The sequence below is a fragment of the Apodemus sylvaticus genome, chromosome 13 (assembly GCF_947179515.1).
Source record: "Apodemus sylvaticus chromosome 13, mApoSyl1.1, whole genome shotgun sequence".
In the NCBI taxonomy this organism is placed as follows: Eukaryota; Metazoa; Chordata; class Mammalia; order Rodentia; family Muridae; genus Apodemus; species Apodemus sylvaticus.
The window spans coordinates 70031649-70059550 of NC_067484.1; the positions used below are offsets into that span (position 1 = coordinate 70031649).

Here is a 27902-nt window from a genome sequence, read left to right on the forward strand (position 1 = left end):
TGTGGCCGGAGCTCTGCCAACTCTCACACGCATGTTTTTAAACGCAGCTTCTACCATGAAGGCAGCCCTGATACATATATATGTCTCTGTGTGTCTCTGTCTCCCTCTCCCTCTCCCTCTCTCTCTCTGTCTCTCTCTCTCCTTCTCTCCCTGGCCCCCTCTTCCTCACTTTGTCCCTTTCCTTCCCCCCCCCCCCCACACACACACACTTGGATTCTTACAGGGACAAAGAAAGGATTTGCTAGCCCTTAAGAGATGCCTGACTCACTCTGGTGTCGTCTTAAGATCTGGTCGGTCTCCCCTCATCATGCTGGACCTGAGGTGTCGTCACCCACTCTGACACTTCTACGGGCTGCCACAGTCGCCTCGAATGCTCTCTCCATGGCTTATTTGACCCTAATGCTCTAAGAACAGACCTCGTTTGCGGCAGGTCTCAGGACACAGGTAGGCAGTCGGGAGTCTTTCACCACCCGCCACCCACAGACACTGCCACCCTCTGCACGCAGGGACCTCAGAGCTTCCTGAGGAGCACAGAGGAAGACTCCATGACTGTCCTGTTGGTGAGGAGGGCGCCCACGGCTGGGGCTCAGGAGGTAGAGGCTCCAGCCCTTCCTTACTATTCGCCCTGTGGGGTCTCAGCCGAACCACCTTTCTAGGCCCTGGCTTTATCTGCCCCTGCAGATGATAGCAGACCTTGACTCAGTGGGGCTGCGTGGGGACAGAAGGAGCTGAAGAACTGTGTGCTTGTGTGCCCTCAAGAGGTCATGGCTAATCCACTGGCAAGGGTGGCTTGCTGGGACCGGAGATGTAGCTCAGTGGTCTAGCATCCAAGCAGGCATGAGGCCTTCATAGAAGTGGCTCTTTACTCTTTGTCTCCTGTGGTCTGAGACCTGTAAGGTTCGTCTTACCTTGCTCTCAAGTATCCACAGCTCCTACATATAGAGCAGGGAAGCATGGCTGGGGGAGGGGCACCTGCTGAGTCGGCTACTCCTGCCCTGTGAGGGGTGACAGGACAGTGCCCTACGCAACAGCCCAATGCACCAAGCTTTCCCATCGTCCAACACAAAATGAGAGACAGCAGTTTGGACCCCTCGCCCTCTCCACCCACCTTACCTGAGGGGCTCTCAGGAATCAGATAAGACTTTGCAGCAACCCTGCCTCCCTCTTCCAGAGGAAGATTGAGGCCTGAGTAGAGAAGGCTGTGCCCCAGAGGGTTCTCTCTCCAGGCAATCCCAGAGTGCCACTCTGAGCACCCTTCCTGTCGCACAGCCTTCTCCAGCCCGTGCAGATAAAGACGCCAGTTGGCCTGTCCAGCCTCCCCTGTGGACAGTCCCAGCCTCATGAGCTCACCTTGCATCCAGGGCTCACTCCCTGCCTGGAGAATCTCCTTTCACACACACACACCCACTGGCAGCCCCCAGTTCCTGCCAGCTCTCCCGCCACTGTCCCCGTCCCTCTCCAGAGGACACGGGGCTTCTCAAAAGCTGTCCCTGCCAGCGGTCTCCAATTCCTCTCTCTTGAAGGACGCTCTGAGTTACTTTCTCCTTGTGGTGACCAAATACCTGACAAGAGCAACTTGTGAGAGGAAGGGCTGGGACTGGGCTCGCGGCCTTGGGAGAAGGCACGCCGCAGAAGCTTGCGGCTGCTGGTTGCCCTGTAAAAGTCAGGAAAGAGAAAGATGAATGAGGTGCTCTCTTCTCTTTCTCCTTCCCCCCTTTTAGTTCAGGACCCCAGCCCATGAGATGGTGTTATCCACACTTGGGGGGTGGGGGTGTCTTCCCACCTCAGCTACCGACACGCCCAGAGACTTCTCTCCTAGGTGAGTCTAGCCCCTGTCAAGATGGCATCCATATTAGCAGGGTCTAGCCCAGCTCTCGCCCCTTCTGCCCTCACACCCCGTTCACCGGAGTCACAGACACGGCTGCGGAGCACAGGTGCACAGGGCAGGTGTGACACAAGGACATCTGAGCTTGTGGGCACCTCAAGGAGCCAGGATCACCTCTCCTCTCACCATCCTATGAGCCTGGCATAAGGCTACATATGGCTGGGAAAGATAGCCTTTCTTGTACCTCAGAAGTAGATGAAGTAGGCCTGGCTACATCGCCAGACCCACCCAAAGCACACAAACGCCCTGGAGGCTGACTGTGGCCCAGGCCTGGTGGCAGTGCCAAGCCCATATCCAATGTGTGCACTTCTTCATTCTCTGTAGTGTTTGACACAGTCCTCAGTCCCCGGGCTCCCTGCTTTCCTTCCAAAACTTCCTTAGCCGCGCTCTCTGGTCCCTTAACTTTCTCCAACTCAGTGCCTGTTCTCTGGGGCACCATTGAAGCCAGGCTAAATGCAATGAGTGACACATGACCCCCAGGTCAGACCTAGATACAGTTCTGGCTGAGGTTCCTGCCTTAGCTCAGCCCAGTGGCGTCCCCAGTCCTCCTCCTGCTCTTACCCATCAAAGTCAGACTCTGGAGGCCGTCCCTGCCTTCCTCTCCACTACAAACAATGCCCACATAAAGTCCGAGCCGCCCACCTGTGTCCCAAGTTGGCCACTTCCGGTCAGTCCCACTGCCACCGTACTATCCCAGCCACCTTCTCCTCCCTGACGGTGGCCTCATAACTTGTTCCGCCCCAGAATTCAAGCACGGCAGTGATGGGGGGGGGGCTATGAAATGGACAGGCCCCACCCCATGCTTTCTTGTTCTAATTCGTCCGTTGTCTCTCTGTGGCTTGGTCCCACGATCACGCCATCTTCACGTGGCCACCAGAGACCTCCACTGTCTCTCTCCCAGCCCCTCTCTGACCTTTTCTTCCCCAACAATATGAGGATGCTCTCTTGTGCCAGACACACTGACCTCAGGGCCCTTGTCTGTGATATGTCTCCTGCCTAAAACGCTCCTCCCCCGAGCCCTGCCCAACCCCTCAGCTCCCCTTCCTGCTGACCCTGCCCACCCATCCCCTCCACCCCCAACTCTTGCTTTCTTTCCCTCCACAATACATGAGCTCAGACTCCGGTCACTCCCTCTCTCTGGCCACCAGTCTCTCCCAATGCCACCTCCTAGACCGAAGGCTCCATGAGAGTTTGAATGGTGTTCTCTTTCTTCTATGTCCCCGAGAGCTGGACCAGCGCCTGACACCACAGGCATTCTGATGACGAACCCATCAGCTAAAAGAATGAAGCTGTGAATATTTAAAGGGGCTTTTGAAATAAAAACAAGCATGCAAAAAACAAAACAAGGGTGTGGTGAGCCCTGACCTTTGGGTGGGAGCTTCTTCAGCAGCCGTGGGGAAGGCTTCTCAGGAGATTCCCCCAGACCTGGAAGGCACGCGTCCAGGCTCCGGCGGCTTCCCGATCTTAGCTTGTACCTCCATATTGTTTGCACAGCTGCCCCTTGGTTAGGTCCCGTCTCTCTTTTCTGAGTCCTCAGACCCACCATGAGCCAAGAAAGCATACAATAGGAACTAAACAGTGCTGAACCAAAGAATGAGCACAGGGCCAAGGTCCGGTCCCTGCACAGGCCAAGGATTCCACAGGGCCAGAGGGATGCCTCGTGCCAGGGCCTAGACAGGGAGATACAGAGACTGGGGGGAGTCCTTGGAACCTCATAGTGTTATCTGGAGATAGCAATACCACCTAAAACCTGTGTGGGGGAGAGGGAAGACCCTTCGCACTGGACAGCCCCTGTCTGGGGACCAGCAAGTAAGAGGTGGGAAAGAAAACCAGGGCGTCAGTGTAGGAAGGCTGCAGAGGACCCAGGTTTGCCCCTCCCCTCCCTTGGCAAATGTGCTGCCAGCCAGGAGCCAGGACAGTGGACAAAGGCCTACAGGGGAGGGCCAGGGACTTGTAGTTCCTAGAGCCAGCAGGCCGCGGGCCCAGGGCACAGTGCTGCATGGCCCAGAACTCCATCTGAGGGCCTTTGTGGGCCTCTGGGAGCCTGTCCAGGAGAACACAGGAACTGGAGATGGTGGGTTGGGCTGGGAACCCCTGCTTCTTGGGGTCATCCAGGCCTGAGTAATAAGGGGTTCAAGGAGCACCCTATCTGCCCTACAGGGTCCCAGAGATGCTGGGACTACAGTGGCCAACAGGTGCCATCTGTAAGGTGCCTCCCTGAGCCAGGCAGCTTCGGGCTTGAAGCTGAACCTCTCCTCTCCCCCAGTGCACCCAAGAGGAGAGTAAGGCAAGCTTTCCGAAAAGCGGAGGGACACCTGACCAGTTGGATCTTGCCCAGGCTGGCTTGGGCCAGACCACAGGCTCCCAGGAGAGCAAGTGGGAGCTGGAAGGAGCTGGCCAGGAGCGGATGGCTCCCAGCCGCCCTCTGCTGGTAGCACTTTGAATTACAGTGTATCACGTCACCGAGCCAGCATTTACTGAGAGTCCACGCGGAAGAGCAGCCCGCATTCTCTCACTAGGAGAGCAGATACAGTCATAGGAGACATCACTTGTCTTCAGTCACGCCAGACCTCCCAACCACAACTGTCTATCGCCAGCGTGGAGTCCAGAACCTCTCTCCTTCAGGAAGTCCTTTATCTAGTCCAACCTGAGTATTTCCTCAACTTCGTCCAGCGTGTCCCCAAAGACCATGCTCTTTCGTAAATTATAGATGAAAATGGAGACTCTCCTGTCGCATTGTGACCGGTGACATCTCTTCCGTCCCCAAGTCTTGATGCATCAGGGAAAGTAGGAGTATTCGTCCTTCGTCCTGCGCCACCTTCCTCGCGCCCAGGAAAAAGAAATTGATCACGAAGTGCTCTTTTGGGGTTGGGCCGCCACCTGCTGGTAGATACGGAAACTGCAACTGTCCCACCTGGCAAAAGCCCGACCCACAGAGCAGGTAAGATAACAAACACTAACTTTTATTCTGCCCTTGCAGATCTCCTGCCAAGCTCTTTCAAGAGATGAGAATGTGAGGTAGGCTTCCATATAGCACAGGCTAGCCTCGAACTAGCTATGTACCGGATGCTGTCCTTCGAGTCTTCTAAGTGCTGAAACTGTAGATGACCCCTACCAAGGCATCCCCACAGGTAAGCCTACGTCATTTTCTCCACTTCACCTTTGAGGACACCGTTGCTTGCTGACAGGTAGGTTTTATTTTGTTTTCTTTTGGGCCCAGCCAGGAAAGGTCAGTGTTCACGCTCTCCTCCCTTGGGCCCTGGTGATGAGACATGCACTGTGTGCTAGCCCCAGACTCCTGCAAGGCTTCCTTACAAGGCAAGCTCTTCCATCACAGGTACTGATGGTGGCAGGAACCATGATCCTGGAAAATCTGGAGACAAATGCCCAGAGCCACCGAGAGAGGCCATTCAAATGGTTCAAACTCATTTTAAGAATGAAGAGTTCCAAATCGCCATACATTCTCCATTCCCTCATCTGTTTAATAAATTTATATTGATCCAAATTTCAGATGCCCTGTATCAGGAAACAAAGTCAACAAAAATCTTCCCCGTTCTTGGGGCTAAGGATGTACCAGTAGCTCAGTTGGTAACAGAGTTGGGTCTGAACTCCAGCACCACATAAAACCAAGCATGCTGACTCTCACCTGCAATCCAGTACTCAGGAGGTAGAGGCAGAAGGATCAGAACTTCAGGTGCATAGCTAGTTAGAGACTAGCCTGTGCTACATGAGACCCTGAAAACAGAAATGGGGTGTGGGGGGTAAGAAGAAACTCCCTATCCAGATAGTGGTGGCATACACCTTTAATCCCAGCCTGCAGGGGCAGGCAGATCTCTTAGTTCGTGGCCATCCTGGCCTACAGAGTGAGTTCCAGGACAGCCAGGATCACATAGAGAAGCACTGTCATGAAAAAACAAGAGAAGAGAAGAAGGGGGAGGAGGCAGAAGAGGAGGAGGAGGAAGAGGAAGAATGAGAAGAATTTCCTGCATGCCCAATCTTTTTGTTTGTTTGTTTGTTTGTTTTTGGTTTTTTGGATTTGGTTTTCTCAAGACAGAGACAGGGTTTCTCTGTAGAGCCCTGACTGTCCTGAAATCTGCCTACCTCTGCCTCCCAGGGTTCTGGAATTACAGGCATGAGCTACCACCACCCTGCTTCACATGCCCAATCTTGAAGACATGTGCTTAGTGCCACATGTACAATCCATGATTGTAGTATGGAGTTTCTACTAGTTTCCCACCATTATAAACTCTGGGTGGACTGTGCTACCAGCCCTGCCCACGTTCCCTTGAATCTGAGGATGAGAGACATACTCACATATTAGCTTACTTTTAATATACATTTAGCTCAATGGCCAGCCACTTCTAAGCCTCCTGCGGCTAATGTGCTCCTACCTTCTCCTGCTCAGCATCCTAAATCTGCCCTCAGCTTAGTTGTATCTCTAATTTCCCTCCTACTACCCCAGGCCCAACTGGGGAAGTGGCCAGTGGCCACTCCACCTGAGGTCTCACATGGCTGGTGGCTCTCTCTTGCTCTGAAGCATGGTAAATCTTCTTCCCTCCTCTTCTGTATCTCCTGGCCTGCCTGCACGAACCTGAAAGCCCTGCCTCTTTTGCCCAGCTAGCATCTTTATTGATCAATCAAGAACCAGTTGGGGAATAGGACCTTCAGCGTTCACACACAGATTCCCAATCAAAGCATCAGAACCCACATTCTACACATGATGGGGTCTCAGGAGGCAGAAACAGGCGGGTGTCTGTGAGTTCGAGGCCAACATGGTCTGCATAGTGAGTTCCACATCAGCCAAACATATAAAGTGAGGCCTTGTCTTAAAAAAAAAGAAAGAAAGAAAGAAAAAGAAAAAAACCTTGCTCTTCTTCCAAAAGGAGGTGGGAGGAGGAGAAGCAATAATGTGACAAGCTATGGATGTTTATAATGTTATCAACTGTGGTAACAGAAACCAGAAAGCAGCTCAGGAGACCCAGGGTGTGACTTGGTGTCAGGATGGGAGATGGAGAAGTCCAAGGAACAGGATAGGAGATGGGGAGGGCCTTCTGGGTAAGGGGTATGTGACTCTACGGGTTGGACCAAGTGAGAGGGGCTAAGGCATAGTGGTCACTTCTTCCTAAGGGCCAAGAGAGGCAGGCATGGGCACAGACCTTCCCTAGCTCTGCCCTGGGGATCTCTGAGGCCATCAAAGCAGACCCCAGACACAAGTGGAATCCTTGCAGACTGAAGGACCCTGTTGTGGAATAAGTACAAGTTAGGCTGATGCATTCTGCCCAAGCCAGCATGGGAAGCAAGATCAGGCTGGGAGCTATGCAAGCCTGGTTCCGGTGGCAGCACCCAGCTAAAGCGTGCAAGAATGAGGGGTCTGTGCAAGCCACTTACTGCATGGTGTCACTAAGTAGGAAAGAAACTGGGACTACCACTTTAAATAGAATGTTACTGGGATACTTTGAAATTGTATTTAAATCCAGAGAGAGAGAGAGAGAGAGAGAGAGAGAGAGAGAGAGAGAGAGAGAGAGAGAGAGAAGGGACTTTGTCATGCAGCCATCTGGCCCAGGAGAGGTCCAAGGAGAAATTAGAACCAATGCTAAGGCCCTAAGGTTGCGTGGGCATGTCATGGCCCATAATGGAGGATGCAGGATCTGAGAGGTGGGGAGGGGCAACAGACAAGAATGATATGGGACCTCCTGGACCACGTGAGGCTTTGGCACTTAGTAACATAAGGCACTACCAAAGACTCAGGGCAGGCAGGTGGCTCGAGTCCACCTGTGTTTTCAGGAGGGCACTAGTTTCTGTGCTGAGAACAAGATTGGAGGTAAGTCATACCGACAGCGTGGATCAGCTAGGAGGGACAAGAGCAGCTAAGCTGGCCACACCATCTTCCCCTTCCCTTTCCTCCTCAGTCCCCCATGTACAGCCTCCCTCTTGAAATCATGGCCTCTTTTCCTTTGTTATTGTTACACATATACACAGATGCCTAAAGATGTTTTTAGATGCTCAATGTATTTGATGCTGCTTGTGTGTGTGTGTATGATTTCAGGTCTGACCACTTGGTACCAGACAACCATCTGGGGGCTCACCCTGGGGAAAGATCAATTCTCCATTCTCAGAATTCCTTAGTAGAAGGAGAAGTTATGTAAATTATATTTTATTAAATATATTTATTAAATTTAAATTGTGAATCAAATTAGCTATCCTCCCCCAAAGAGTCAGCTACAAATAAGCATCTGGGGCGAGAGAATAAGATCTCCAGCCAAGGAGGAAAGGATCAGAGAAGTGAGAGCAGGTCTGATGGGTGTCCAGAGAAGAAGCCTACCCACCTGTAACAGCCAAGAGGAGGAAATGACCAGAGCCATGACAGTGGGCAGCAGGGACTCCCACCAACAGAGGCACCAACAAGACTGTCTACAGTACTCACGAAAGAACAACAGAGCCACTGTGGTGGCGCATGCCCTCAATCCCAGCACTCTGTGGCAAAGGCAAGCAGATTTCTGAGTTTGAGGCCAGCCTGGTCTACAGAGCAAGTTCCAGGACAGCCTGGGCTACACAGAGAAACCTTGTCTCAAAAAACAATAAATGAGGCTTAAAAATAAAAGTTCTGAATGTAGATACTATAACAGTTATGCCATGTTATGCGTGTGTTTCTTGGTACTGAGTTGTACTTTGAATGCACAGCATAGAACTGAGGGTTTCTGTTTCTTTGAGAAGGGGTTTCAGGGTCTCACGCATCCAAGACTGGCTTCAAACTCACTATGTAGTCAAAGACAACCTTAAGTGAGTGAATGTGTGTGTGTGTGTGAGAGAGAGAGAGAGAGAGAGAGAGAGAGAGAGAGAGAGAGAGAGAGGGAGAGACAGACAGACAGACAGACAGAGAGACAGAGAGAGACAGAGATGGAGCCCCTCACTGGACCTAGAGCTTGCAATTCAGCTAGACTCACTAACCAGCAAATCCCAGAAATTTGCCTCCAGAGCTGGGATATAGCCATGTGTGCCTATGCCCAGCTGTTTCCATGAATGAACTCACATCCTCATGACATTTATGTGTGTGTGTTCATGCACATGTATGTGGATACATATCCACTATCCATAACAAATGCACAAATAGAGCCTCAACAAAAACTAAGCAAAATCAAATACTTTTTTAAAAAACAATAGCTAACAAATGTTTATTATTTTACTGCGTGCTGGAAACTGGATGCAGAGGCTACGCAGACTGCTGGGAGCCCAGTGGACTCAGGCATCTTACCCGCCCTTCTGTTCTCTTTGGTTTGGGGGCCCCTCAGTGGGTAAATCAAGACCAACAGCCATGGCATGGTTCACCGTCTCCATGGAGATCTCTAGATCACTGCTGGTGAATGCTGTGCAGAGGTCACAGCCAGAAGCCACAACTGCCCTGCTGCCAGGGCCTTGCAGCTCTGGGTGACCTGTGCCAAAGATTACACACAAATAACAAGGCTTCAGAAACGTGCCACCAAGCTCAGGCGTCTTCGTTTGCGTTTTGTTTGGTCTTGTCTTTAAGGCAGGGTCTTACCATGCACCCCAGGCTGACCTCCAACTTGAGATCCCCCTGCCTGAGTGTCCTAGGTGCTGGGGCTACAGGCATGAGCCACTGCTCCTGGATTAACAGCAACAAGAATGTCATGAAGATGCAGGTGGTAGTGGCCCACACCTGTAATCCCAGCACTTGAGAGGCAGAGGCAGGTGGATTTCTGAGTTTGAGGCCAGCCTGGTCTACAGAGTGAGTTCCAGGACAGCCAGGGCTACACAGAGAAACCCTGTCTCAGAAAAAAAAAAAAAGAATGTCATGAGGATTTGTCTCTATGTGTTTTCAGGGACTAGTAAGTAAAGGCTGCTATCAGAAACCAAATTCTAGACAAAAGAGTGAGGTTTGGGTCAAACTCTGCGTTGTTCTTGTGTCTGTGTGTGTATATGTACATGTGCATGTATGCAGGTGCATGTGGAGGGCACGGGGCAGTCTCCAGCATCATTCCTCAAGGACACTTTCACCCTCTTGTTTGAGACAAGGTGTCTCATTGGCCTGAAACTCTCTGTACCTAGGTGAGGCAGTGCTGGCGGCGAGGGGCACACCTGCCTCTACCTCCCCATGCTGGGATAACAAACAGGAGCGAGAGTTGCTCAGCACCATCTTGTCCTATGTTAGCTCTGGTTCTGGGCACCACACAAGCACTTTTATAACCAAACTCTTCCCAGCGCCCCCCCCACTCCTAGATTTTAACCCCAGCTCTGCCACTTCCTGGTTGACCTGGGCACGCTATTTAACCTCTCTGTGCTCCCATTCCCTCCTCTCTGAGATGGACGTGGTGATGGCGACGGCAGAATGGGGTGAGTCAGATGAGTGTGAGGTATGGCTACAGTAACCCTTCACGGCAGTTGAAGGGTTAACCTAATATCCACAAGATAGGATTGAATGACAAGTTGGCAGTCAGGTTCCTACAAAGCAGTTATACAAGTCTGGGGTCAGGAAAGCCAGCTGGGCACCTGCCCTTGAGAAGCAGCCTGAGGGCCCCGTCGATGGCCAGGGCTGTTACTGTGACCTTCTGGTCACGCGCGGGTATCCACAAAGAGTGTCTCTGGGAGCTGAGGTGGATCGTGCTTTCAGCCGGGACCACCACGGCGGAGGCCATCTTTTGTTGGCGGGAATATAAACTGTACAGTCAGAGCCTTGGAGATGACTCAGCAGGTACAAGGGCCTGCCACCCCCACAGTGCAGGCCTGATATCTGAATTTGATCCCCAGAGTCCACATGAAGGTGGAAGGAGAGAGCCGATTCGATGACATCATCCTCTGTCCTGCAGGTGCTCACCACGGCAGGAACACCACACCGTGCATCATGCACACACGCATGATAATAATAACAGTTTAAAAATAAAATTGGACAAAATGTACAAGCACATCGTGAAAAAGTTGTATTTTATAAAATCAAACATTTGCTGACCTGTGACCCAGCAACTCCATTTGCAAGTATTCATAAAAAAACAACGCTGGGCGGTGGTGGCGCATGCCTGTAACCCCAGCATTCGGGAGGCAGAGGCAGGCGGATTTCTGAGTTCGAGGCCAGCCTGGTCTACAGAGTGAATTCCAGGACAGCCAGGGCTATACAGAGAAACCCTGTCCCAAAACAAACAAACAAACAAACAAAACAACAACAACAACATTGTCCACAAAGCATCATCCAAAGGCCAGTAAGATGGTTTAGCAAGTAAGCCCCACATAAAAAGTGGGATGGTAGAGAGATGGCTCAGCGGTTAAGAGCACTGACTGCTCTTCCAGAGGTCCTGAGTTCAATTCCCAGAAACCACATGGTGGCTCACAACCATCTGTAATGGGATCCAATGCCCTCTTCTGGTGTGTCTGAAGACAACAGCAGTGCACTCATATAAATAAAATAAATAATAAATGTTTTAGAATGCTGAGACACGGTGATCCACACAGCACTTTAGAACCAGGAGGATCCTGGGCTCAATAGCAAGGCAGCCAGCCTAGCCTATTTGGCAAGTTCTTGGACAGTAAAAGTCTCTGTCTTAGGGCTGGAGAGATGGCTCAGTGGTTAAGAACACTGACTCCTCTTCCAGAGGTCCTGAGTTCAATTCCCAGCAAGTACATGGTGGCTCACAACCATCTGTAATGGAATCTGATGCCCTCCTCTGGAGTGTCTGAAGACAGCTACAGTGTACTGTTTTTTAAAAAAAATAAGTAAATCTTTTTTTTAAGTCTCTCTCTGAAAGAAAGAAAGAAAGAAGGAAGGAAGGAAAGAAAGAAAGAAAGAAAGAAAGAAAGAAAGAAAGAAAGAAAGAAAGAAAGAAAGAAAGAAAAAGAAAGAAAGAAAGGAAGGAAGAAAGAGAAAAAGATAGTACCTGAGGAGCAAGAGTTGATGCTGTCCCCTAGCATGTACACACACACATACACACACACATGTGAGCACATATGCTCACACACATTAAAAAAAAACAAAAACAAAAAATAAAAGCAGGCCTGGCTGTCCATACCTGCAACCTGAGCGCTGAAGAGGTGGGATCTGGCCAGGTGTGGTTGTGCACAGCTTTGATCCCAGCCCTCGGGGGACAGAGGCAGGAATCTCTGTAAGTTCAAGGCTAGCCTAGTGTACAGAGTTCCAGAACCAACAGGGCTACATTAAAAACCTTATCTCAAACAAAACAAGCAAACAAACAAAAAATTAGGTAGAAGCTGGAAGATCCTTAGAAAGTCTAAGTCACCGCAGGGGCTCCATGGAGATTCCGAGGTCAGCCTGGATTACCTTGTCTCACACACAATAACAACAAGGAAAGCTGACCACAGCAGTGCTGGCCAACACTGGAAAGCAGAGACGGGAGAATTGCTGTGATTCAAAGCCAGAGCTACACAGTATCAAGTAAGATCCTTTTTTAAAAGGGGGAGGGAGCTAAAGTACCAGGAGAGGGGAGTGGGGAAGGGGCACCAGGCGCCTGGCATCTTCCCTGCAGGGCCTCGGGAGGACCAGAGCTGAGGCCCTCCCTCCCTCTGCTGCAAAGAGTGCTGCCCTGGGAACTCATCTTGCTCCCAGGTTCTAAGAGCAGGAAGGAGGCCTGGGAGTAGAGAGGTTGGGAGCTCAATGGGGTAGGCACTGCCCTGGAAGATGCCCTCCTCATCACCGAGCTGGGGCATTGTTGCTGGGGAAGAAGATTCCCCTTGTATTAGGAGTCCACTCTCCTGGCCCCACGCCTGTGTTGCTGAGGACGCCTGCCGTGCACCCAAGGTCTTTCAGAAACCAACTCCTCCATGTGCTGAGTCTACTGTGTCTGCCATGAGAGGTTGCCCTCACCAACCGCAGCTAACCTTGGTCTGGCCTCTCATATTAATACATTGGCATCAGTTTGGGGAAAGAGACCCCAAGGAGCTCTTTGGGTAGTGGGATTGGGAACATTTTTTCCTTTCATGTATTTATAATTTTACTGTAACCAACACATATTTTCTGATGTGTTGGAAAAAATAGTCACCCCTGCAGAGGGGGTCTATCATAACCACAGCACACCCAGGGGACAGCTGCTCAGGAGATGAAGGCCTGGAAAGGTTGCTCGAGAGGAGCAGAAACAGAGTCGGAAAGAAAGCTGGAACAAGGGCAGGGGACAAAGAGCACTGGGGGACAGAGAGAGGCCACTTGTTCTGTGTCACGGGGTGACTGAGCCACGCCTGTCGTTGGGCAGCACTAGAGAGCCAGTTTGGTCTGCATCGGCCATTTTTCCCATTGCTTTGATAAATACCTGGACAAATCATCTTAAGAGAGAGTGGCTCATTCTAATAAATGGTACAGTCTGTCGTGGCAATAAGGGCATGGCAGCAGGAGCCCAGGATAGCCCGTCACGCTGCATCTGCAGCTGGGACATAGAGATGACTGTACAGCTGGATCTCTCCTCTCAACAAGTCCAGGACCAACACAAAGAACAGAGCTGCACACAGCCCCTCAATTACCTCAATTAACCAACTCTAGATAATCCCTTCACAGGCTCGCCTGCAGGCTGGTCTCCTAGGTGATCCTAAATCCTGTCAAGTTGATTCCAACCACTACAGTCTCCCTCAAAGCTGCCCTATAACAGACCAAGCTGATTTTCAAAGGAGTGAGCTCTCCAGTCCAGGAGGGTATACAAGCATCACCGAGCCACCCGGGGAGGCTTACAGAGAGATTTCTAGAAGAATGGACCAAGAGCGGCTGAGGTCCCAGAAAGAGGCTCGGAGAAAAACAAACAAACAAATAATTTAAAAAAAAAAAAACCCACAAGAACAAAAACCTTTTTAAAAGATGGGACTCAGTCAGTCAGGCAGTGGTGGCTCACACCTTTGATCCCAGCACTTGGGAGACAAAGGCAGGAGGATTTCTCTGAGTTCAGATCTCAGAGCTAGTTCCAGGGCAGCCAGGGATACATGAAGAAACCCTGTCCTCAAAAACAAAAAAGGAAGGAGGAGGAGGAGGAGGAGGAGGAGGAGGAGGAGGAGGAGGAGGAGGAGGAGGAGGAGGAGGAGGAGGAGGAAGAAGAAGAAGAAGAAGAAGAAGAAGAAGAAGAAGAAGAAGAAGAAGAAGAAGAAGAAGAAGAAGAAGAAGAAGAAGAAGAAGAAGAAGAAGAAGAACTTGTTGTCACAGGCTGGAGTTATCACAGAGAAAGAAGCTTCAGTTGGGGAAGGGCCTCCATGAGATCCAGCTGTGGGGCATTTTCTCAGTTGATGATCAAGGGGAGGGCCCCTTGTGGGTGGTACCATCTCTGGGCTGGTAATCCTGGGTTCTATAAGAGAGCAGGCTGAGCAAGCCAGGGGAAGCAAGCCAGTAAGGAACATCCCTCCATGGCCTCTGCATCAGCTCCTGCTTCCTGACCTGCTTGAGTTCCAGTCCTGACTTCCTTTGGTGATAAACAGCAATTTGGAAGTGTAAGCTGAATAAACCCTTTCCTCCCCAACTTGCTTCTTGGTCACGATGTTTGTGCAGGAATAGAAACCCTGACTAAGACAGAAAGGAAAAACCCTTCACAGGTATGCCCATGGGCCAACCTGATCTACTCAATAAATAAAAAGATGGAGTTGGAGTGGGCAGCAAGACGGCTGGGAAGGTCAAGACCTCAGAGCCTGCTGACCTGGACTCAGCTCCCCTACACACACACACACACACACACACACCATAGCAGCTCAAGTTGAAATGTGAGCCTCTCTGATCAGACAGAAAGTAGCAAGGGCACTCTGACGCCATTGTAATCTTGATGGCAGAGGACTTGGTCCGGAAGTGCTTCCTGGAACAGGTTAGGCCCCTGGTCCCTCACTGCCTTATCCTAGACAATGCCCAGGTCCGACCCTCTGCACACTGATATCCACTGAAACATTTGCTCCAAGGCTAGCCAAAGTGTCAGTCGCGTACTTGGGGAAGGGAGGTGGCTCACACTTTAGGGAAACTTGACTCACAGTCCCTGGGACTCAGGCCCGATGTGCAAAGAGATTTAGCAAAGATGGCAGAGCTCAAGCAGGCAGCCTAGATACGGGTTACCATGGCGATGGATACACCTGAGCTCACTGCAGTATTAAGGAAGCCTCTGCAAAGGGTCTCAAGTCCCAGCTTTCCTCACAGGGCTCCCTGTGGAAAGGCTGACAGGAGCGGGAACTGCCGTGAGGATACAAAATGAGGCCAGAAGAGAGATGAAGAAACTGTCTCCCAGCAGGTGAGCCCTAGTGTGAGCGCTGGAGGGATGGCTCAGTGGGTGAAGCACGTGTGCAGATGTGAGGCTCTGAATTCAGGTCCCCACAACTCACTCAAAGCTGGAAGCACTAAGGTGTGGGAAGTGTGTCTGTAATCCCAAAGCTTCCACGGCAGCCTCATTTACATAAGAGCTCCAGGGCCAGCCTGGGCTACATGAGACCCTGTCCAAAAGAAATTGACGAGGATGTACCTCTATGGTAGAGCACTTATTTAGCACGTGCAAAGCTCTGAGCTTGGTCTTTAACACCACACACACACACACACACACACACAAGTTCTTTAGACTAAACCAGAGCTAGGAAGCTGCCTCCCTACGGGCCAGACAGTGAGGTGAAGGCTGCTGGGGGCAGGGTGGGGTGGGGGCATCAATGATCTGTACCTACCTGCTATAGGACAGACTTGCCACACAAGATGCTCCCACGCATGTGATAGTGACATGACTATTACGAGGTAACCAACTGCTTTCAGATTGGGTTAGAGACCCGCTCCCCAGGAGGAAGTACATGTCTGCTGTAACTCGGTGAGCAGCCGTGGCTGACGAGGGCACAGACTCTAGGGAAGAACACATACTTGTTATGTCGCTAAATCGTCACGTTTGGGGCCAGGCAGTGGTAGCACACATCTTTACGCCTTTAATTCCCAGCACTCTGGAAGCAGAGGCAGGCAGATCTCTGAGTTCCAGGCCAGCCTGATCTACAGCGTGATAGATAGATAGATAGATAGATAGATAGATAGATAGATAGATAGATAGATAGATAGATTGATAGATAGATGATAGTTAGATTGATTATGTCAAAAGCTGTTTTTTGAAAACGCAGTGTGTGTGTGTGTGTGTGTGTGTGTGTGTGTGTGTGTGTGTGATATTTGCCTGTGTATATGTCTGTGCACCACTTGTGTCCTGGTACCCAAGGAGTCCAGAAGAGGGCATCAGGCATCTAATCTCCTGGAATTGCAGTTACAAATGGTTGGGATGAGAGTGGACAGTACCTCCCATGTAGGTACTGGGAACTGAACTAGGTTCCTCTGGAAGAGCAGCCAATGCTCTTAACCTCTGTCAATCAAACTACTTTCTAAATAAGCTTCTGGCTGTAGATCAGAGCTGTGCTCAGCCTCACACAGCTTCTTTCTGCCGTGGTCAGCAGGAAATGCAGAGTCTCAACAGATCAAACTGCGACTGCTCAACCATAAATGAAACCTTTTTAAAGATACAGTCTTATTATTTAGCCTTGGCTGTCCTGGAACTTTATGTAGACCATTTCAAACTCATAGAAATCCACCTGCCTCTGCCCCTCAAGGGCTAGGGTTAAAGGTGTGTACACTACAACCAGGTAAGTGGGACAATTCATTACACTAAGGCTCAGGGAACAAAGAAGAGGCAAAATAGAGGATGTGAGGGACAGAGGGGGGAGGAGATGAGGGACAGAGGGGGGAGGAGGTGAGAGACAGAGGGGGGAGGAGATGAGGGACAGAGGGGGAGGAGATGAGGGACAGAGGGGGAAGGAGGTGAGGGCAGGGGGGAGGAGGGGAGGGGGGAAGAGGTGAGGACAGAGAGGGGAGGAGGGGAGGGACAGAGGGGGGAGGAGATGAGGGACAGAGGGGAGGAGGTGAGGGACAGAGGGGGGAGGAGGTGAGGGCAGGGGGGAGGAGGGGGGAGGAGGTGAGGACAGAGAGGGGAGGAGGGGAGGACAGAGGGGAAGGAGGTGAGGGCAGGGGGAAGGTGAGGACAGAGGGGGGAGGAGGTGAGGACAGAGGGGGAAGGAGGTGAGGGACAGAGGGGAAGGAGGTGAGGGCGGGGGGAAGGTGAGGACAGAGGAGGGAGGAGGTGAGGACAGAGGGGGGAGGAGGTGAGGGATGGAGAGGGGGAGGAGGTGGGGGACAGAGGGGAGAGGAGGTGAGGACAGAGGGGGGAGGAGGTGAGGGACAGAGAGGGGGAGGAGGTGAGGGACAGAGGGGAGAGGAGGTGAGGACAGAGGGGGGAGGAGGTGAGGGATGGAGAGGGGGAGGAGGTGGGGGACAGAGGGGAGAGGAGGTGAGGACAGAGGGGGGAGGAGGTGAGGGACAGAGAGGGGGAGGAGGTGAGGGACAGAGGGGAGAGGAGGTGAGGACAGAGAGGGGAGGAGGTGAGGACAGAGAGGGGAGGAGGGGAGGACAGAGGGGGGAGGAGGTGAGGACAGAGGGGGAAGGAGGTGAGGGACAGAGGGGAAGGAGGTGAGGGCGGGGGGAAGGTGAGGACAGAGGAGGGAGGAGGTGAGGACAGAGGGGGGAGGAGGTGAGGGATGGAGAGGGGGAGGAGGTGGGGGACAGAGGGGAGAGGAGGTGAGGACAGAGGGGGGAGGAGGTGAGGGACAGAGAGGGGGAGGAGGTGAGGGACAGAGGGGAGAGGAGGTGAGGACAGAGAGGGGAGGAGGTGAGGGACAGAGAGGGGGGAGGAGGTGAGAACAGGGGGGAGGAGGTGAGGACAGAGGGGGGAGGAGGTGAGGACAGGGGGGAGGAGGTGAGGACAGGGGGGAGGAGGTGAGGACAGAGGGGGGAGGAGGTGAGGACAGGGGGGAGGAGGTGAGGACAGGGGGGAGGAGGGGGGAGGAGGTGAGGACAGAGGGGGGGAGGAGGTGAGGACAGAGGGGGGAGGAGGTGAGGACAGAGGGGGAGGAGGTGAGGACAGAGGGGGGAGGAGGTGAGGACAGGGGGGAGGAGGTGAGGACAGGGGGGAGGAGGGGGGAGGAGGTGAGGACAGGGGGGAGGAGGTGAGGACAGAGGGGGGAGGAGGTGAGGGCAGAGGGGGAGGAGGTGAGGACAGGGGGGAGGAGGTGAGGACAGGGGGGAGGAGGTGAGGACAGGGGGGAGGAGGTGAGGACAGGGGGGGAGGAGGTGAGGACAGGGGGGGAGGAGGTGAGGACAGGGGGGAGGAGGTGAGGACAGGGGGGAGGAGGTGAGGACAGGGGGGAGGAGTGCTGGGAATCACTGTCTCCTGGACCACACAAGACTGCTCCACTCTTGAGCTCACAGCAGCTTCAGTTCTTGCACAAGGTCACGCCCATCAAAACCCCAGAAAGGAAGCGGGACTGCTCGAAGCCCAGCTCTAACGGAGAGGCTGAAGACCTTTTGATCCCTGCTAAGAGAAAGGAAATCATTCTTCTCCCGAGGTGTGAACCCTGAGAGGAGGCTCCATAGCAGGAGATGACCCCACGCCCATGCGCATGTGGGCGGCACTAATTGGAGCTAGTGGTTACCGAAAAAAAATAGATAAATAAAGAGAAATGAATAAAATAACACTTTCTGGAGGCTGGCTTCTCTGTGTAGCCCTGGCTGTCCTGGAACTTGAACTGTAAACCAGGCTGGACTCAGATCCACCCGCCTCTGCCTCCCAGTGCTGGGATTAAAGGCGTGCCCCACGATGACACAAAGAATCCCAAAGAATCACAAAGTCAGTGTGGCAGCCAGGCATGGCGAGCCATGAATATGAACCCATCGCTCGCGGGGCTTAGGCGAGAGGTTGGTGGGTCTGAGGCCCACCTGAGCCTCAAGGCAACAAACAAGGAGAGCAAATGTCCAGCCCTCGCTGTGATATGAACTCCACGAGAGCGGAGCCAGGTTGCGCGCTGAGGCTCCCGTCCTAGGGGACCAGTCACTGAAAACATGGGGAACAAGGCAGACAGGGGCCCAGACAAGAAGCCCATAGTCCGGGCCAAGGGGGGGAAAACTCAGCAAACAAGCAAATGAGGACATTTTGCGTAGCACCTGCACAAGATGGAGCCTGACTGTGAACGTCCCAGCAGGGCGGGAGAGGGCTCCGAGGCCCCTCCCCTAGGTGAGAATCTATCACCCGAACTTAATTTTTACAGGTTTGAATTTGTCCAAGAGTGAGGGAGAGTAACCTTGGCTACCCCCTTGCTGCCCTCAAAGCCCCATCTGAAGAGCTTTTCTCTCAGGCCTAGCTGCCCTGTCCCCCACTCCCTAAAGTTCAGGGCCTGACTGCTGCAGGCTGATGGCTACGGATGGCTCCTCTCACTGTCCCCAGATGAAGGCCAAGATGGAAACACATTTCTAACCCACCTGCCTGCATTTGGCTTCAGGGAGGGAAGAGAGCTGTCCCCTCAGCTCTGTCCCACAAGCCTCGCTCTGTGGTGACTGGTCTCAAAGAGAGACAAACAGAAATCCCTTGGGTAGCAGTCTGCTGCTCTATGAAGACACCATCAGAAGCAGCAGCATCTTCAAGTCCAACCAGAGAGAAGCAACCGCTGGAGAGGCTGAGGAGAAGTGGGTGCAGAGAAAAGGCAGGTCCACCCCTGTCCTGGGCTCTGGGGACTGAGAAGCCACTGAGCACAGCCGGGCAACTGAAAGGAGAGGGGGAGCTGTAGGTCCCCACACCCACATCACGGCTTCCCCCACCTCACCCCACCCACCCCACCCCTGTAAAGTAGAGATGGGGAGGGTCCTTCCCCTGAACCAATTACATAGAAGACCCTAGCACTGGATGAAGATACAGGGCTCAGCTCATTGGGAGAAAGAAAAGAGAGAGAGAAAGAGAGAGGGAAGGAGGGAGGGAGGGAAGGAGGAAGGGAGGGAGGGAGGGAGGGAGGAAAAACAGGTGCCTGAGAACGTGTTTCCAAAGCTAGCTACCAGCCGGGCAGTGGTGGCACACGCCTGTAATCCCAGCACTCTGGGAGGCAGAGGCAGGCAGATTTCTGAGTTTGAGGCCATCCTGGTCTACAGAGTGAGTTCCAGGACAGCCAGGGCTATACAGAGAAACCCTGTCTCGAAAAAACCAAAATCAATCAATCAATCAATCAATCAATAAACAAATAAATAAAAGCTAGCTACAGGGCTTGCCTAGCACACTCGAGGTCCTGGGCTCCATCCTCAATGCACTGCAACAAAACATAAACACTGGCAAACGCCACCTATAATACCAACCATGGGAAGGTTCAAACAGGAGCATCCTCTGAGCCTGGCAAGATGGCTCTATAGGTAAAGACCCTTGCTATCCTACACTGTAAGCCTGATGACCTGAGTTCAGTCCCTAGGTCCTACATAAGAGTGAACTGCCCTTCCCATGGTGCCCATAAACACACACACACATACACACATACATGCATACTCACACACCCAGGCATGTACACATATGCATATACACACATTTTATATTTGTTTGTTTTGTTTTATTCTGTGTGAGAGTTCTGCCTGCACTTATGCATGTGCAACAGGTACCCACAGAGGTCAGGCGCTCAGAGCTCAAGAGCACTTGCTATTTTCCCAGAAGACCCATGTTCAATTCTCAATATCCACATGGCAGCTCAAACTCCAGTTCTAGGTGGTCTGACTTCCACAGGCCCCAGGCACACAAGTGTTGTGAGACACACATGCCTGCAGACAAAACACCATACACAGAAAATAAACATAACCCATGCCTGCTCACATATGTGCAAGAGCTTACACACAAAATACAAATAAGTAGCCTTGCAGGGCAGTGGTAACACATGTCTTTAATCCCAGCACTTGGGCGGCAGAAGCGGAGGGATTTCTATGAGTTTGAGACTAGGCTGGCCTACATAGTGAGTTCCAGGACAGCCAGGATTACCCCTGGGCCAGCCGGGCAGGGGTATAGCACTTGCCTAGCAGGTGCAAGGCCCTAAATTCAGTTTGCAGTTCTTCAGAACATACGATCAAGTCAGCTGGGGATGTGGCTCAGAGGCTAGGGAGTTAGCCTCACAGGCACAAAGCCTGCCGTGTAACTGCCAGCAGCGCAGAAACGGAGAGGGACTGCGGCTCATATCAGTAATTCCAATGCCCAAGAGGCAGAGGCAGGAAGGTCAGAAGTTCAAGATCATCCCTGGCTTCATATCAAGTCCGAGGCTAACCTGAGATACAGGAGAACCTGCCACAAAATAATGAGATAAAATAAAATAATAAAGTAGATGGGAGAACACTGAGCCATGCTGACCCTTCTCAGCTGGGGTCTGTGTGACCTGCACCTATGAAGTTTCCCAGCATGCATCATCACTCCAAGCCAGTATTCTGACTGGCCCAAATCAAGTCACAAGCCCTCTCTTCACCACCAGGGTTTTAAATCTGAAATGTACAGGTTGGCAGGCTCGTGAGCCCACCCAGGTTGGCGTTCCCAGAGTGACGGCATATCACCAAAGGGTTGGAGACATTCTGGATGAGGAGACAGAGAAGAAACTACTTCAGTCCTCTGCTGCCAGTGAGGTTTGGGGTAGGTAAGATCACGCCGTGCAGCTTAGGAGCCTTTCCAGAGTCATGGGTGCGATGGCTGGAGTCTAAGTGCTCCACTCTGGTCATCCCCGGCAGAGGCCCTGAACGGCTTGGATGGTGAGACAACCTCGTAGAAAGAAGCCTTGACTGTCCTCCTTTAAGCCGTATGCCACTCGAAGCTTGCCTCTTTCCTGAAATCTTCTGTTCTTCCTTGCTCTCGGAGGAAACACACAGCTACAGGCCCAGCCTCCTCACGCTCCTCCTCCTCACGCTCCTCCTCCTCACGCTCCTCCTCCTCACGCTCCTCCTCCTCACGCTCCTCCTCCTCACGCTCCTCCTCCTCACGCTCCTCCTCCTCACACTCCTCCTCACGCTCCTCCTCTCATTGCTTCACACCAGTGCAGCTGACGCCATAAGCCTGCAGTCCCTCAGTCTTGTACTTTGAAACCACCCTCCTCTAGAACCTCCATCCTGCCCCATCCTTTGTCCTGCCAAATGTTTATCTGTCCTTTTGCATCTTGGCATGAATGCTGCCTCTCCCAGGAAGCACTCATTCCTCACCTTCCAGCCAGGGTCAGGCATCCGCCCTGGGCTGCCACAGGCTGACTGCTTCTCCAGATTCACAGCTTCATTTCCTCCCTCACTGCAGACCCTTGTGTGTGCAACACACAGGATGCTATCAGTAAGGGCCACTGCGTGTATGTGGGGGCCACGGGAAGGGCACAGTCTGGACTCTGTGAGGGCCTCAGCTGCAGTCAGGCAGACTGGGAAAAGGGGACAAAGAGGAGCAGGCCACGCCCTATTCCAGGCCCAAGTGTCACTTCCCCTTCCGGATGACACTGTCATAGAGCCCGAAAAGAAGGAAAAAAACCGGTATCCTCTTTCCTCTCTTTTCTTGTTCCCTCCCAGCCAGCTCTCTCTCTCTCTCTCTCTCTCTCTCTCTCTCTCTCTCTCTCTCTCTCTCTCTCTCTCTCTCTCTCTAACACACACACACACACACCACAGGCAAACCCCAGCCAGGGTGACCATGTTATTGCCCTTTGAGCCAGCCCAGTCCAGATGGCCTCTCTTCTTGGCTAATCAAGAACTAGCTCCCAGCTGTAGCCTGCCCTGCCCCATCCTTCCTTCCTCCCCTGTCCCTCCACCTCCTCCCTTCCTTCCTGCTCTCACAGGAACCATCCCAGCTCTTAGGCAAGGCCCCCAGGCCCAACTGTCCACACTAGGACACACACTGCTCTGTCCACCAGCACTCAGCCATCCTTGGGGGCGGGAAGGGGAACTAATCCAGGGCGAAGGCACCGTGGAAACACAGAGCAGTGCACAGCGCTCCTGTGCCTCTCCCTCTGCCCCAACCCTAGAAGGGACAGAGGGCCCCTAAAGCTCACCCTGGAGGCCGGGCGGCAAGCCTTGCTGAGGGCCTCTTCAGAAGACTCTCTGAATCATGCTCTCTACCAGTGCACCTGGTATAATTATATCTCTTTCATGGGTGCAAAGAGAACATAGGTTCACTAAATAAAATTCGAGGGAAATCCCCAAGGTAGGAAGGGTTTCGAGGGGCAACACCACTTCTTGGGTCTTAAATGCTCAACCACTCTTCCTGGCAGCTCTCACATCCTAGCTATTACTATTCCCAAGCTCCTCCCCCTGCCCTCCCCTGCCCTCTTCCTCCCTCCCTCCCTTCCTCCTCCTCCTGCTGCTGCTCCTCCTCCTCTGACCTAACCTTTGCAATGAACCTGAGGAGAAGGGGAGTTTTTGTCCTTATTTATTTTATTTTATAAATTTTATTGTCAAGAGAAGGTCTTGGAGAGCCCAGAATGGCCTTGAAGTCATTACATGGACCATCTTGAGCTTCTAAACACCCTGCAACATTTCTGTGGTGCTGAGGATAGAACCCAAAGCCCCATGCACGCCAGCAAGCACTCTACCAACTGAGCTACCCGGAAGCCAGAGGCTGGTGGATTGGGTGTCTGTGAGTTCAAGGCCAGCCTGGTCTATAAAGTGAATTTCTGGCCAGCCAGGGCTACACAGTGAAAGTCTCAAAAATGAATGAACGAACAAACGAACGAAAGAAAGAAAGAAAGAAAGAAAGAAAGAAAGAAGGAAGGAAGGAAGGAAGGAAGGAAGGAAGGAAGGAAGGAAGGAAGGAAGGAAGGAGCACTTGGTGCTCTTCCAGAGCAGTCCCAGAATATACATCAGATGCCAAAACCTCCTGGGGTTATAGTTGCAAGGGATTGGATGCTTCTTCTGACCTCTACAGGCACCTACACACACGGCATACACACAGAGAGAAAGAGAGAGAGACAGAAACATCAAGGAAGAGGAGGAAGAAGAAGAGGAGGAGGAGAAGGAGAAGAGAGATGGTGACACACACCTTTAATCCCAGTGCTTGAGAGGCAGAGGCGGTTAGATCTCTGAGTTGGAGGCCAGCCTAATCTACATGTAGGACAGCCTGGGCTACATGTAGAAACCCAGTCAGAGAGAGAGAGAGAGAGAGAGAGAGAGAGAGAGAGAGAACACTAGATTGCTCAGGTTCAAGCCCAGACCAGTGTCTTTCGTTGCTGCTTCCCCATCTTTATTTTTTTTATTTATATAAATACACTGTAGCTGTCATCAGACACACCAGAAGAGGGCGTCAGATCCCATTACGGATGGTTGTGAGCCACCATGTGGTTGCTAGGAATTGAACTCAGGACCTATGGAAGTGCAGCCAGTGCTCTTAACCGCTGAGTTATCTCTCCAGCCGCCTCCCCATCTTTATTGCTGATCCAAGACCACTTCACAGGTTCACAGGCTTGGCTGACTATCACCCTGTCGTGCAAAGCAGATAGGGGGAGACATTTCAAGGGACTCAATCGCTATTCATGATACCAGGCTAGAGATGGGTAAAAGACTGCAGTTCAGGGGCTGGAGAGATGGCTCAGTGGTTAAGAGCACTGACTGCTCTTCCGAAGGTCCTAAGTTCAAATCCCAGCAACCACATGGTGGCTCACAACCATCTGTAATGAGATCGAATGCCCTCTTCTGGTGTGTCTGAAGACAGCTACAGTGTACTTATATATAACAGAAATAAATCTAAAAAAAAAAAAAATCACAGTTCAATCTTAGTAAGCCACCCAAACACAACACAAGTCTGCAGAAACCTAATCTTGGCCCTCCTGCTGGAGCTCTGTTCACAAGCACAGATAGGAGTCCATTTCTCCCATTTTGGGAGAAAAATCTCATTTGTGAGGGGAGGGGTGGATGCACTTGACCCTTCAAAGACTGCTGGGGGGTTGGAAACAGGCTCAAGCAAGTGAAGAGGTGGGTACCCCGACAGTGCCCCTTCTCCAGCAACCTGGAGAGCCGTTCTGCGTCGCGGCCACCAGAGGGCGCGCGTTCCCTCTCAGAGTTCAAACAGCGAAGGCGTCTTCAGCGGACCCGCAAAGGATGCGGCGTAGAAGGTGCGGCAACTTTGGAAAGCATCCCCCTGGGATGCAGCCCCACCCTAGGCGTGGATTCAGCCTCGGTATGGCAGCACTTCGCCCCTTGGCCTTCCACTCTGGCCGCACCCTACGCTGTGACCTCCGGGCGACTGTTCGTGCGCCCCCTCCTGGCCTTTGCGAGCTCTACGGCCTGTCCGTGCTCAGGCTTAGAGGGTGAAAGTGAGGACAGACAATCAGGAGAATCTACCTGGTGTGGGCCAGGAAGTGCCTCATGGAAATGTACTGTGAGGTTGTAGCGGTCATCGCTAAGTACTTGACGGGAGCACAGGAAGGGTCCGGGAACTACACGGAATGTTCAGATTATTGGACAGCTTAATAAGAGAACCCTGGGGGATAGGTACTGGGGGCAATGCATGATCCCTGCAGACTGTTAAGAGGCTCAGCATCAGAAGGAAGAAGACATGGAGAGCTACCCAGGGGCGTACTGAGTAGCACCTTGTAGAGATACTGCATAGGATCTGGGGTCCAAACTCACAGCAGGCAGCACTAAGTGGGTTTAGGGATATGGTTAAGAGCTAAAGAGGGTCATAGCATCTGCTTGGGACATGGGCCGTATCTGTGAGCAGCGGGGATCCTGCGTGACACTGGATGGCTAGTGCAGTCACTGAACTCACACTCAAATACTGGTTCGGGATGGTACTCCCCACTGTGCTACAGTGGCCCCTCTGCACAGCCCCTCCAGCCTGCATCATTGCACCGTTTTCAGTCAGAATTTAGATCCGATCTAGCCCTCAAGGGGTTCTGGCCCTGACCAGAACCTGTCCATGATTTCCTAGCATGATGGGGGCGGGGAAGGATAGCCAAGGGGATAGGGCGCTGCAAAGGAACAGAGGACAGAGCCTTCTTTTTCTGCTTCCCCCAGACATAGAGGGAAGTAAAGGCAGGTCAGCCTTTCATTCCCAGAAAAATAAGGAGCCCCCTCCTCAGCCCCTCCCACGAGGCTTTGGCCTCCTGGCCCAGCTTGCTGGCTGCTGGGCCGGGAGGGGCTGCCAGGCTCGGCCTCCTGCCCACTGCGGGGCGCCGGGGGAGGGCGGCGCGAGGCTCGAGATGCCGCGTTGCCATGGAGACGCTGCCGCATCCTGACTGCTCCTGGCAACGGGGTCCCGCAGCCAGGCAGGCGCTCGGCGGGGACCCCAGGGAGCGGGCGCGCCAGGCTGCCCACGGCGCCGCCAGACCCCCGGGACGCGAATCCGGCTCCCCCCCCCCCAGACACCCCTCACTCCCGCTCCCAGGGGCACACACATGTACATGCGCGCCCCAGCTGCAACAGCCCAGGCGGAACTGCAGCCCAAGCCCTCCCTGCAGCCCCCACTCATTAATTCAGCAAACATTTGCCGACCGTCTCAGTGCCAGGCGCGAGCTGGCCACTGCGGCTGCAGCGACGAGTCACACCGGGACGCCGCGCCGCCCCCGCCTCCATCTCAGCCCGCAGGGGAGGCAGACACAGAAACACTGCGATCAATACTGTGACCCCAACAGCAGCCACAGTCGACTGTGTGCTAAACCCATCTCCAGCAAGGGTCGAGCAGGGTGGGTTTTTTTTTTTCGTGACCATTAAGCACGGTGAGAAACCCCACACACCCCACCCTCTTTTTTTTTTTAACAGATGAGGAAACTAAGGCCCAAGAGGGCGTGTTTATTCTCGGGAGGCCACACAGCAGAAACAGAACAGGCCTTCTAATTTGAACCTTAACCACTTCCGGGCACTATCACCGCTGTCTCTCCAGAGCATAACTGAAAAGGACCCGACTCAGCCTTGGGCCTTAGAGAAAATGGAAACCTACCAGGCCGAGCAAGAGACAAGCAGTCTAGACTGGAAGCACAGCTCTGGCAAAGCAGTGAAGGGTTTCAGCTGACAGGCTGCAGGTTAGGGACAGCAAGGACAGATGTAGTTAGGAAACCAAGCCTGAGGGGCTGGGGGTGCAGCTCAGTGGTGGGCACTGACCGAGCATTTGCAAGGCTTAGATCTCCATGCTGCGGGGGCTGGGGGTGGGGGGGCTGGAGTGGGGTGGGGCGGGCCCCTGTTACTCAGGCCGGGGAGACTAGACTCCATTGCTTGCAGAGCCGGGAGTGTGTGAGCGAGCACGGGAGGGGGTGCGCCGGCTGTTGCTCTGGCAACCACCTGGAAGGGGCAAAGCAGGAAGAAGCCGAGGAGACTGGAGAGCGAGCCGCGGCCGACCCTCCCCAGCCAATTTCAATGAGAAAGGAAGGAAATATATGGCCTTCTTGTTCTCCGAAGCAAACACCCTCCTGTCTGACTCAGGAATTTAGGGAATCACCCCCAAAGCTTCGAGTACTAGGTGGAGAGATCCCAGGGAGCGCCAGGTCTCAGAGAAGGTGAGGGAAACACCCAGAAACATCCTCTAGAAGGACATGTGGAAATAACTAGGTTAGACCGCTATAAAGACTTCCAAAGAGAACGGATCTAGGGAATCAGAGACAGGGACAGCGTCTCTCTTCCCCTCAAGAGAACAGAACAGAGTTCCCTGCAGCCCTTTCCTGCCGCCCTGATGAGTCCTGTCTGCCTCTGCCCAGCAGACGCTACCCAGGACACCCCCTCGGAAAGAGACATAGCACTCAGGACCCCAGCATCCCTCCTCCCAAGGTTAGCCTAATTCTTTCCCTTCCGTGGATTCAGGTCATTGCTCCCCGTCCTCGTCGTCTCCCAGGCGCCTCGGAATGTGACTAATTCCCTCCCTTCATTTACGGGTCCTGTTACCTGGGAGGTATTTATAGCTCTGCAGCCTGTCTCCCTCTCCTGCGACTCAGCTGCAACTCCCCCAGGCCGACTCTTCCCTCTCGGCCATCTTTGCCTCCCTTTTCAGGTCTGTCACCTCTTACCCAACCTCCCACCTTGCAACCCCCCTGAGAGAACAGAGTGGGGCTGGCTGGGAGGGGCCAGGACCTCTTAGAATAGAGAGAGAGGCTATCTGCCAGACATAACCTCCCTTCTTGAGCATCCCAGAAACCCTGGGGCCAGAGCAGGGGGACTATTGCCTCTGTGTAACCTCAACATGCAGTCTGGTACTGATACTGATAACAATTAACAATCTCAAAGTGTTTTCTACCAGCCATTGTTTTATTA

At 52.8% G+C, this 27902-nt stretch overlaps 1 long non-coding RNA gene across 2 annotated transcripts; it reads right to left on the reverse strand.

The window, feature by feature from the left end:
• Positions 1 to 146: 146 nt before the first annotated feature.
• On the reverse strand, positions 147 to 27824 carry LOC127663952 (uncharacterized). Of its 2 annotated transcripts, XR_007973072.1 has the most exons (4): positions 27537 to 27824; positions 15506 to 15674; positions 3251 to 4768; positions 147 to 1654 (listed from the first exon to the last, which is right to left on the reverse strand). It is a non-coding gene; the product is annotated as an uncharacterized LOC127663952 (long non-coding RNA). The 2 variants fall into 2 exon arrangements; XR_007973071.1 differs by lacking the exons at positions 147 to 1654; positions 27537 to 27824 and adding an exon at positions 21897 to 22171 and having other exon boundaries at positions 4342 to 4768.
• Between the last annotated feature and the right edge of the window lie 78 nt (positions 27825 to 27902).